The sequence below is a fragment of the Canis lupus genome, chromosome 23 (genome assembly GCF_003254725.2).
Source record: "Canis lupus dingo isolate Sandy chromosome 23, ASM325472v2, whole genome shotgun sequence".
Classification (NCBI taxonomy): Eukaryota; Metazoa; Chordata; class Mammalia; order Carnivora; family Canidae; genus Canis; species Canis lupus.
Genome location: NC_064265.1, coordinates 38,526,749 through 38,539,301, shown reverse-complemented (window position 1 = coordinate 38,539,301; position 12,553 = coordinate 38,526,749). Strand labels below are relative to the sequence as shown.

The 12,553-nt window shown below is 37.9% G+C and overlaps 1 protein-coding gene across 2 annotated transcripts in view; it reads left to right on the top strand.

Annotated features, from left to right (window-relative positions):
* The window catches only part of PCOLCE2 (procollagen C-endopeptidase enhancer 2), a 64,105-nt gene that overhangs the window by 9,230 nt on the left and 42,322 nt on the right, over nt 1-12,553 (top strand). The window lies entirely within an intron of this gene.

The window sequence follows — 12,553 nt, the reverse complement described above, 5'->3', positions numbered from 1 at the left end:
TTATCATATGTTGAATATTTTCGGGCTCCCACATAATGCATGTACTATCATTTTGATAACTATTTTTTCTTTTGAGCTAGAATTAAATATACTAGTTATTCTGTAGATTGTAGATATAAAATAATAATATGTGATTTTCAGCATACCTCCAAATATATTTTATCATTTTATTTCATTCCCATCCAATTCCATGATGTCAGTAGGATACATATCAGGATGCCTATTTTACAAGTACAGAAACTGAGGTCTGAAGAACTCATAACTTGCTTACTATTGTCATTCTGGCAAAGGTCTGAAAAGACTAGAGAATTTTTTGACTCATTGATACAAAGACACTATTACAGGTTTATTGAGCAAATAAATTAACATTCACTCAGTGCTTATTGAGCATCTACTTGAGCTAATAAGCATTTGGTTGGGCCCTGGGGGTAAAAAGACAAGGCACAGTTTTCTGTCCTTAAGGAGTTTATAATCTGGCCGGGAGTACTTCCACAAGAAACCAGTAGCAGTTAGATGTGTAAATAACTATGATGCCCACTGTAAATCGTTTTAAGTATTGATCATATGGAATGAGCCTTATTTACATTTTTTTAAATTATTGAAGGTCTTAGATTAGGTAAATGAAAATAATTACTGCCTCATACAAACAGTAAAAGATGTTACAACGCATTTTACATCTGTGCTACTATAAGATATGAGAAATTGTTACTGTGTCCTTTGTTTGACATCCTTTTACAGCACCTGCCTTGATATTTACAAATATGTCTAATAATTATACAAAGGCATTCCTGTACCGTTGTCTTGGCGGTAATTGTGCTACTAATATATGTTAAAGACATCATACTAAATCCATCCTCCGAAAGCCTGATTAAATTTAAATGGCATTCACATTTAAAGAAATGATAGATTAAAGATGGGGTAGGGATTTATATTTTCCCAATAACCTTCATATGGCTTCATGAGAAGAAAGACAGCAGTGGTGGGGCTTGGGGTTATGTGAAAATTGAAACAAATAATGATGTTCTACTAAGATGAGTGCTAGGTATATAATTTGAGGAAACAAATAGTGAAGTTAGACAGGAACTCAATATTTAAGTCACTTAATTATACCTAGGGGTATAGCAAGGGGTTCTAAAATTACTGTAACTATTATTTGCCTGGCATAACCACAGCAGGACAGATAGGGGAATGGAATTTTGGCCTTAAACACATATTTCCTGGCTTTAAACTACATGTAGGATTTAGAATTATATAGAGACATAAATTCTGATCTTAACTATGGGTTTTTTTTTAAACATACATATACATCTGTTGGACTAGGCTTGGTTATTTCAGCTGCCTTGAATAATAATTTAACCCAATGCTTGACTTAATATTATTCACATCTGATTCCTTAGTAAAGATGGGAATAATTTTTTTTAAAGATTTTATTTATTCAAGACAGAGAGAGAGACAGAGAGAGAGAGGCAAAGACACAGGTAGAGGGAGAAGCAGGCTCCACGCAGGGAGCCCAACGTGGGACTGGACCCCTGGACTCCAGGATCACGCCCTGACCAAAGGCAGGCACCCAACCACTGAGCCATCCAGGCGTCCTGAGAATAATTTTTTAAAATATTTTATTTATTTATTTATTTGAGAGAGCGGGTGCATGAGTGTGGGGGAGGGTCAGAGAGAGAAGAAGGTAGGCTTCCCACTGAGCAGAGAGCCAGAGGTGGGCTCCATCCCAGGACCTGGAGATCATGACCTGAGCCAAAGGCAGCCGCTTATCCAACTGAGCCACCCAGGCGCCCCAAAGATGGGAATAATTAATGAGATGTCTGTATACCCAAGCTTAAGGACCATATGAATGGGGTGAGAGTGTTATAGCTGTGTTTTGTTTGGTTGTTTTAATTAAGAGAGTATAATTCAGATACTCTGTGATCCTTAGGGCACTTCAACTGTCTCAGTTAGATTTCAGTTGATAAGGCACTGGAAGAATGAAAACCTGTTCTTTGCTCCCTTAAATCCCCCTGGGAAGCAAGGAGAATATAAATCCTAAATAAATAAGCAAGTAGGTGACCTTTTCCCACTGAGGCCTTGGTCTAGTTTTTCTAAATTTGTTTAGTTTTCTGCTTATTTTTTAAAGGGCCTCTGTTGCTTGTTTTTATTTTGTTTTTCTTTGCTCTTTCACATGAAAATCAAATACATTTTTATTGATTGGAAACCCAATGTTTTATAAATGTGCTTATTTGTACTGCCTGTATTTTTTAATGCTGGGCTAAAGCAGAAGTCTTAGAAAGGGCTCAATGAGGAGGGAAGAAAAGGAGAAATCGTGAAAACAAAGTCTTATGTTTTTCTGAAGAAGATTCTCTTTAATAACATATTAATGATGAAAAAAGCATTCTTGAATGAAACCTCGCTCTAATAATGGAGCACCAAAATAACACATTTAAAAACCTCTCTGTTAAAAAGCAGTATAAATAGAGAAGGCATTTAACAGAGGTAAAACACCCAGAAAGGGTTTTAAGGAATATATTATTAAAAAGACTGATGGAATTACTTCCCCATTCCTTGCCCAACTCCAGAGTTCAATTTATGATTTGAAATTGTGGGCAAATTAGAATTGTTCCATAAATTTGCAGTTTCCTCAAAAATCTATCATGTATAAAAAGAGAGAGAGAGAGAGAGAGGTCTCATTTGTTGATTGCTCCCTGTTGGATCCCAGAGAAGTATTTAGGGGGCTTCTGATTCTTAGGGTTTCTCTTCCCGCCTCTCCCCACCCTTCTGCTTAGGTAGGAAGCGGTTCCTCTGTGCTCACATCGGCAGCACATATACTAAAAAAATAGGAAGCGGTTCCTGTGAATAATTGCTATCCCATGTTCCTGGCACAATGAAGTTTTATATGAATGGATTATTGCTTTTTGAGCCTATGAAAAATGTAATCACTACCTTCATCTTACACAGCTGTACCTTATAATTTAGCAGCTTTAACAACAGTGGCAATAGCTCTTTTGGGTATACTTGAATGTCTTACTCTAGGAACTTCGGAGAATAGAAGTGTTTTCTTCAGGTATATTATTTGTTAGATCATGACAGTCAATGTGGCAAGTCTTTGGAAACCAGTGTAAACATCTAAAAATAAAAGGAACACCCACAGAGAAGTGGGGAGTTGGAATTAAAGCAGCACAAGCCCTGCCACTAAATATCACCTCTCTTTCATCACCTTACCCCCAAGACACTCCTGAGCACTGCATATAATAAAATAGTGTTTCCCAAAATGTGGAGGGAGGGAGAAGCTATTAGGTCAGAGATGGGCTGTTCTGTGGATGAGGCTGATTGACAAGAAGCAGGGTGCAGGGAAGCCAGTGGGGATATTATTGCTGCTTTTACTGCTCCTACAAATGAATTGATAGGAGTCTGATTGCTAGTTACAGACTTTCTAAAAGCCCTAGGCTCTGATTGACCTTCTCTGAAAAAAAAAATCATTATTTATTAATTCATTAAAACCATTTTTAAAGTACCTACCAGAGACCAGGTGCTGGGTTGGGCACAGAGACTGCAATGAAAAGAAAACCACATCCCTGAATAGGCCTTAAGATAAGGAGGCTCTTAATAGTCAGGGAGATGTCCCTGAAATGAATGATAATGACAAAGGGTGACAGGGTTCATGATTAAGGGTTGTAAATGTGGCATTTCTCAACTACTAGAAGAATGGTTATTGGAGAGGCATAGAGACATAGTGTTTAGCCATTTGCTAGGTTTGTGACACACCTTTCAGAATTTTCCAAAGTTGGTTATCATGGTCAGACCTGGTTTGTAGGGGTCATATAAGGATTGAAGGAGAAAGTAGATGAAAGGTCCTTGACATGAAAGGTCCTTGATGCAAGCATGCACTCATTGAACAGTAGCCGTGGTGATTATTTTTTTTAACTTCTCTTCTAAGGCTGTAATAAGGCATAAAAGGGTGGTGTTTGTGTAGAACTTGTCTACAAGCCAATGCATTTTAAGCTGGATGGTAATCCCTTTGGGGCATGGCTAGCTCCCATTGGAAATACTCCTACTCACTATGCCCTTTCTTCATTTAAAATATGATCTTTCATTAAGACTTTGTCCACAGAAGTACTTCCAAACCTTCCCTGCTTCTCCTCAAGCCATGTCCCCTCAACCAAACACCTCTCACCCCAGCACAAACCAAGAGTGCCCCTTAACTTTTGAAACTAGGATGTTTAGAAACAGAAAGTATTGTCAAAAAATTGCAAACAATTTTCTATCTTTAGAGATAGGGACTTCCAATTCACCTTTGGAGCCTCAGATTACCAGAATAGTACCCACTAGTCATACAAATAAAGTAATGAATTTATTTACTTACTCCTAATAGAGATACCTCATGATAGAGTGGTTGAAAGTATGTAGTCCCTGGAGTCAGACTATCTGTGTTCAAATACCAGCTCCATTATTGTGGTGGTAAGTCTTTAAAGATGACCCCCAATCCACACCTCCTGGTATTTATGACTTTTTATAGTACCCCCAAACATGGGTTTGAGCTGGCCCTATGAAACAAATAGAGTGGGGCAGAAGTAACATTGCATTACTTTGGGGCCAGGGCATAAGAAATCTTAAAATTTTTGCCTTAGTCTCTTAAAACATGTACTCTGGGGGAAGCTAGCTGCCATATTAGCACCCCATATACTGTGAGGAAGCCCAAGCCAACCCTGTAGAGAGGCTTCATATGGGGTGGGTTGAGGGGTACGGAAGGGAGAGGGAAAGAGAGAGAGAGAGAGAGACTGAGAGAGAAATGCTAGATAGGCTCCAGTTATTCCAGTCTTCCCAACTGAGGTGCAAGTCATCTTGGAAAACCAGACCAGTTAAGCCTTCAGATGACTTTAGCTCTAGCTGATAACAGATGATAATTATAGGAGATAATTCAAGCCAGAAACCACCCAGCTGTGGCCAGTGAACTCACAGAACCATAAAAAATAAGAGTACATTGTTTTAAGCCACTGAGTTTTGGGGTGGAAAGGGGAAGAGAATGGATCTGGAGGGGCAAATAGAAGATATTTGACACAGGGAGCCCATATCACGGTTCTCCAGAGAAACAGGACCAGTAGGAGATACATATGCATATACATGCAGGCATATGCACATACAAAATATACATGTGTACTTATAAATACATATAAATATACGTGAAGGTGTGTATACATACTTGAGCTTTGTTTCAAGGAATAGGCTTATGAAGTTGCGATGGCTGACCAGTCCAAAATTTGTAGGAACCTGTCAGTCAGGAGCTAATGCTGCAATCTTGGGGTAGAATTTCTTCTTCCTTGGACATACCTTAGTTTTGCTCTTAAGGCCATTCAACTGATTAGATGAGGCCCGCCCACATAATCAGATTTCTTAAAGTTCCTTAAAGTGAACTGATTGTAGATTTTAATACTTTTATGAAATACAATAACAGCAATATCTAGATTAGGTAGAGAGCCTAGTTAGGAGGCTATTGCTGTAATTTAGATGAGAGAAGACGATGGCTTGAACCAGCATGGGAGCCATGGAGGTTGTGAGGGCTAGTCAGTTTCTGGATATACTTTAAAATAGAGCCAAGAAGAGTTGCTGATGTGAGGTGGAAGCAAAAGAGGCTTCACAGTTACTGGCTTGAGTAAACCAGAAGGATGGAGGTACAATCCATCAACCATGAAGGGAAGGCCAGGGTAAGGCAGATCCAGTAGGCCAAGTCAGATGTTGCTTTGACATGTTAAGCTGAGGTGTGCATCAGATCTCACAGCAAAATGTCATTCCAAATACTACTTATCCAGCAGAGAGAACAGGTGGCAGGTAACAATTAACTCCCTATTCTTGAATCAGTGCTTTAGCAAGTAACCAAAAGTAGAAACATGATCAGATGGCAGCGGGGGAGCCCCTGTCCTTAAAGCATGAGGTTCAAGAAACATGACTATGTTTAGGTGTGGTGGCAGTTGAAGATATAGGTGCTTTTTGAAATGAAAAATGATATATAGTAAAACAAACAGGGTTTCGCTCCACAGATAATGTCAGGAAAGGCATTTCTTCTATTTCAAATACACCTGCTCTGGTGTATTATGGTAGTAAATCCTATTTCTTGCTAGATTCTAACCTATTATTCAGAGCCAAAATGTCACTATTCTACATTGAAAATAAGATATTGGAATCTCTTGGGATTGAACCGTTGTACTAAGGGTTTGGTTGCTTGAGACTTTGGCATATTTCCAGCACTGAATGTTTTTTTTTTTTCACTTTTCAGAAAAGTAAATCAGTAACTAGTTGTTGGGCATATATTCAAGCCACACCTAAATGTTGGAGCAGAACATGAAAAATACTTTCTAGAGCTAAATGTTATCAGACACAGGATCGGGAATCCATTCACTGCTATTGCCCGGATTGAAACAGTCAGCTTTCTGGGTCTTGATTGTGAAATGCCCATCAACCTGACATTTTACAGAATGCTGCAGTTTATAATGAGAAATCACCTAATTATTCTAGGTCCTGATTGGATTTGACTACCAGAATATCTGACCACGCCAGCAAACACTTGCTGCAATTCTTGACATCCTGTTATTCTTAGTTAGGCTTTTCTAACTTGTAGTGATAAGAATAAAAAGTAAAACTGACTGACTTTAAAACTAGTACCAAATGTATTGGCATACTTTACAATCATCCCTCTTGTTTATGTGAAAATAGTATTTTTAGAAGATTTTATTTATTTATATGAGAGAGAGAGAGAGAGAGAAAGAGCATGAGTGGGGAGGAGGGGCAGAGGGAGAAGCAGACTCCCCACCAAGCAGGGGGCCTGTTGTGGGGCTCCATCCCAGGATCATGACCTGAGCTGAAGGCAGATGCTTAACCAACTGAGCCACCTAGGTGCCCTTTGTGAAAATAGTATTAATTGTAAGATAGCAAATTAATTTTAGGCTTTTAAGAACAGACCTAAAATTGACAAACTGTATAGTCTCAATATCCATTAAGTGGTCCGTGGAGGGCAAAAGTTGGAGAAACATTCTTCTAAACAACCCTTTCCTTAAGAGCAGAAGCCTCAGTGACCTTTGTCCTCTCCTTAGAGCCCAGCACATGACCTGACTCATAGTAGGTACTTGATAAATATTTGATTAATTTTTAAATATTTGATTAATTTATTGAAAAAAAAATGGGATCACCTTTCTGGGAAAAACAAAAAGAATTATCATTGTTCCCTTGTGGTCCTTGCCCCACTCTCAAGGAACTTAGACCCATTTGTTTAGAGTATACAGCCATTGCATTTCTGAGTTTTACTGATGACAAGTTTTCCTACTAGTCACAAGTTTTCATCAGCATTCTGCTTTAGTTTTCTCACCTGTATTTCTCACCAGGTGTTTTTCTGAGCAGAGACCAAGAGCTGCAAGTCATAACCCTCCATGACAATCCAGCTTTAGCTCCTTTGGGAAACTATTAAATTACTCACTGATATTTTCTACTTTTATTTATATATGGAGTGGCTGTTATTTCTAATTAAGGATATCATTGATATTAACAAGACAGGATAAATTGGATGTGGCATGTAAAAAATTATGGGATTTTTATGATAGGTCACAGAGTAATGAAAGATGACTGGATTTCACAGTTACACAGATTCATACCAATTTCAAACTTTTCCCAAATAGCAGGTTTCAAGTGTGCACAATGATGTGGATGGCACTTAGCTAGTAGCTTTGTTGTCATGGATAATGCTTGTAATTTTAGCCGGCATTTACTGAGCATTAAGTAAGTGGCAAGCTCTGTTCTAAATGTAGCGAATTGGTAGATACAGGTTTATACCAGCTGTACAGTACTCTGTATTTCTGCTTATTTTAGTTTGGAGGGTTTTTTTAGGTATACTTTACATGTAATGCACAAATCTTAAATTTGCAATTCAATGTATTTGACAAATTCAAACACCTGTCTAAATGACACCTGTATCAAAATAAACATTTTCAGCACTCAGAACTTTCCCTCAACTCCTTTCCAGCCAATTCCACATCCCTCCAAGAAGCAAGTAGCATGGATTAGTTTTTCCTATTCTAGAACTTCATAAAAATGGAATAATATGGAAAGTACTTCTTTTTTCATAGTTTACTCAGTATAATGTTTTTGTATTTATCCATATTGTTGTGTTAGTAGTCGGTTCTTTTTATTATGTTATTCTATTGTATGAATACGCCACAATTTGTTTATGCATTCTCCTGGTGAGGGACATCTGTGCTTTTTTCAAATTCGGGCTGTTACAAATAAAGCTGCTATGAACCTTCTTGTGCAAGGCTTTTTATGCACGTATGTTTTCTTTTCTCCTGGATGTATCCCTGGGGGTGGAATTGCTGAGTCATGGGATAGGTATATGTTTAAGGTTAGAAGAAACCGCCAAATCAATTTCCAAAAGCAGCAGCAGTAGAAAGTTGTATTTGCTCCACATTCTGGCATTTGGTGTCATCAGTCGCCCTAATTTTAGCTATTCTAGCAGGTGTGTAGTTAATGTCTTATTGTGATTCTAGTTTGCATTTCCCTGGTGGCCACTGAGGTTGAACCCTCTCTGTGTGCACATTGATCTATCTTTCTGAAGTGTTTGTTTAAATCTTGCTCATGTTTTTTATTGGATTATTTGTCTTTTAGCATTAAGCTGTAGGAGTTCTTTATTCCGAATATAAGTTCTTTGTCAGATATATGTATTGCAGATATTTTCTCGTGTGGTTTATCTACTCATTTTATTAACAGTATCCTTTGATGACCAGAAATTAAAAATTTTTGAAGTCCAACTGATCAGTTTTTACTCTTGCAGTTAGTGCTTTCTTGCTATCCAGGATTATAAAGTATTCTATATTTTCTTAGAAGTTTCATAGGTTTAGCATTTACATTTATGTCTGTGATCCATCTCAAATCAATTTGTGTGTGGTGTGAGGTGGGAGTCAAGCATATTTTTCTGGGTGGATTTCTAGTTTTGGCAACATCTTTTGTTGAAAACACTGTCCTTTTACCCATTGAAGTGCTTTGCCACCTTTGCCAAAAATTGATCATATAAGTGGCTCTATTTCTGGACTCTATTCTATACTTCTGATCTATTTGCCTTTCTTGACTGTTTTGCCATTGTTTACAGAGGTTTTCTGAACATCATTATTATGGTGATAACAAACAAATTAAGTGAACCACATTTTTAAAAGAGAAAAATGAGCCTTAGATTAAACAATCTTAACATATCCACATTTTCTTTCATTTTTTAAAAAAGATTTATTTATTCATGAGAGAACAGAGAGAGAAAGAGAGAGAGAAAGAGGCAGGCAGAGACACAGGCAGAGGGAGAAGCAGGCTCCATGCAGGGAGCCCCACATGGGACTCGATCCTGGGTCTCCAGGGTCACGCCCTGAGCTTGAAGGCAGGCACTTTTAACTGCTGAGCCACCCAGGCATCCCCACATTTTTATTCTTCCTTCCAAGTCACACATATTATTCTAGGCTGTCCATGCTTTAGTTTGATTTTGCTAATATTACTGTTGACCCTTGAACAATGCAGGTTTGAATTGCATGGGTCCATTTATATGTGGATTTTTTTAGATAAATACAGTACAGTACTGAAATATATTTTCTTTTCCTTATAATTTTCTTAATGCTTTTTCTTCTCTAGGTTTATTGTAAGAGAATGGTAAATAATATATATAACACACAAAATATGTGTTAATCCAACTATTTGTATTTTTGGTAAGGCTTTTAGTCAATAGTAAAGCCATTAGTAATTCAGTTTCAGGGAGTCAAAAGGTATAAATGGATTTTCAACTGCACAGGGAGTTGACACCCCAAACTCCTATGTTCAACTGTATATCATGAATTAGCATGTTGATTACAAAATATTTGTTTCTGTAGTTATTTCTAAGACTTTTCCTATATGTTTTAATTGTTGCTGTTTCATACTGCTCTCTGTAAAGCAGTGAGAGACCTTCTATCCTTAGCCAGGTATTATTTCTTTTTATACTTTGTAGAACTGTTGCTGTGAAATTAAAATGAGAAGGCCATGATCCTAACCAATGGATTCTTTAGGAGTTGCTGTTGTCAGCTCACTGTTACTTTGTGCGGAGTAACTTCATCAAACAAGCTCATTAGGGGTGCCTTGCCTCTCCCTTTTGGCTTAAAATGGATACATGAAACAAGATTTTGCAGTGCTACTTAAATGCTTATCTTTGTTTCGAGTTAAGTTTTAATGCTTTTCTTTATATTTTAAAAGCATTTTAGGATTGAGTATTTTAAAAACAGGCAAAAGATTTGAACAAACATTTCACCAAAGATGTATGAGTGGCTAATAAGCACACGAAGAAATGTTCAGTCATTAGGGAAGTGCAGCCCGAAGCATAATGAAATACTACTTCACCTCCACTAAGATGACCATAAACAACAACAACAGCAACTACAAGCAGATAATAACAAAGGATGTTAAGGATGTGGAGAAATTGCAATTCTTATACACTAATGGTAGGAGTGTAAACCAGTGTAGCCACTTAGGAAAGCTGACTCTTGTAAAGTTAAACATTTACCTTAAGACCCAGCAATTGCACTCTTAGGTGCAAGAAAAATGAAAACACATATCCACATAAAAGTTTGCACAAAGGCAAGAACATTAATAATAGCCAAAAAGTAGATATTTCTCAAATATCCATCAACTGATGAATGGATAAATAATAGTGATATATCCACATAATGAAATATTAGTTACCCATAAAAAGGAATGAAGCACAAATTGGCACTACAATATGGATGAACCTGGAAGACTCTCTGCTAAGTGAAAGAAGTCAGATGCAAAAGACCACAGGTTATCTGATTCCGCTTATAGAACTCTCCAGAAAAAGAAATCTGAAGAGACAGAAAGTAGATTACTGGTTGTCTGAGGCTAGGGGTGAGAATGAGGACTGGCTGTGAATGGACAGGAAAGATCTTTTTGGAGTGATGTAAGTGTTTGAAAATTGGATTGTGGTGATGCTTGCCCAACTCTAGAAATTTACTAAAAATCATCAAAATGCATGCTTGAAATTAGTGTGTTGTATGATCTGTAAATGTTACCATGACTTTTTATAAGATTTTTCTGTCTATCTGTCTGTCTGTCTATCTATCTATCTAGAGAGCCCGAGTGGGGGGAGGGGCAGAGGGAGAGAGAGAATCTCCAGCAGAATCAAGTCAGATGCTTAACCAGCTGAGCGACTCAGGTGCCCCAAAGGGTTGGTTTTTTTTGTTTTGTTTTGTTTTGTTTTGTTTTTGTTTTAAATGTTTTAGGATCAAAAAAATTCTGGTTTGAATGGGGTCTGGGATATCAAGGGAATACCAAGACCCTATCACTTGAGACATGTGGCCAAGTGGGGAATGATAACAGCAGAACAGCTATCTGGTATTATAGGACTCTTAGTTTTAAGAATCATGTCCTTGAATTGAACCACAAGACAGTGCCCCCCTTCGACATCAGTCATCGCTTCAGGCAGCTGAGGGCTTTGAGGAGAGGGTGCTTGGTTAAACTTGGGTTTTCTTCTTTTATGAGCAATCCCAAGATTTGCAGCTGAAGAAATAAGGCCAGACAGGAGATACCATGAAGGAAGTGCCAGGCATGTTTGAACAGAATTACTTCTATCTCGCCAAGACTTTTCAAGCCATCTGTGCCAGTTACATACATTCTGGACTAGTGAGTTCATTCTGAGCCTTTCCGATTTACTCTTTCCTATCCACTCGTGTCCTTTTTTTATGATTTGTCCTAAATGTGTTGTTGTCGCAGAACATTTAATTTAAATGTCACACCATCTGAGCAGAATGACTCACTGTCTTTTCTCTTGCTGACTAAACTCTCCTCTGGGAATCCTGAGGTTTTTTTTAAATAGTGTGTTAGTTTATCCACTTTTCTTTTGTTTTTAATTTCATTTACCTTTTTTTTTTTTTTTTTTTTTTTTTTTTTGCTTTTCTTGAGGTGGTCTGAGTGGAGGAGAATTTGTAAACAAAGTTAGCTAGGTTGTTGGTAGGTTTGGGACTGGAGTGGTGGAAATAATGAAGTGCCTCCTTTGTTTATGCTGCTAACCATCATCCTCAGGACATGCCCTCTGGGTTGTGGCTTCTGGCATCTCTGAGCCCTTCACACACCCCTTTTCTCTCTTACCCTCTCCTTGTGGCTACACATTTGTGAGACATCTGGCTAGGGTAAGAGTCTTCTGTGGCCTCAGACTGTTTCTCTTGTAAAAGTTTTTCCATGTCCTCTTTGCTGACAGAACTACACCTTTTAAAATCTTCTTCCTTCCTCAAACCATCATTCTAACTGCCTTTTAATATTGAAATGCATACCTCTACTATCTTGACTTATTCAAAACCAAACTTATATAACTTCTGTCCCTCCACAGTACTTTTCTCTAAAACAAAGCAACACGAAACCTCTCTCTCCTCACTCGAAAGGTTTCTTTTTTTCTTTTTAAAGATTTTATTTTATTTATTTGACACAGAGAGAGAGCTCACACAAGCAAGGGGGAGCAACAGGAAGGGAGAAGTGAGCTCCCCACTGAGCAGGGAGCCCAACACGGGGC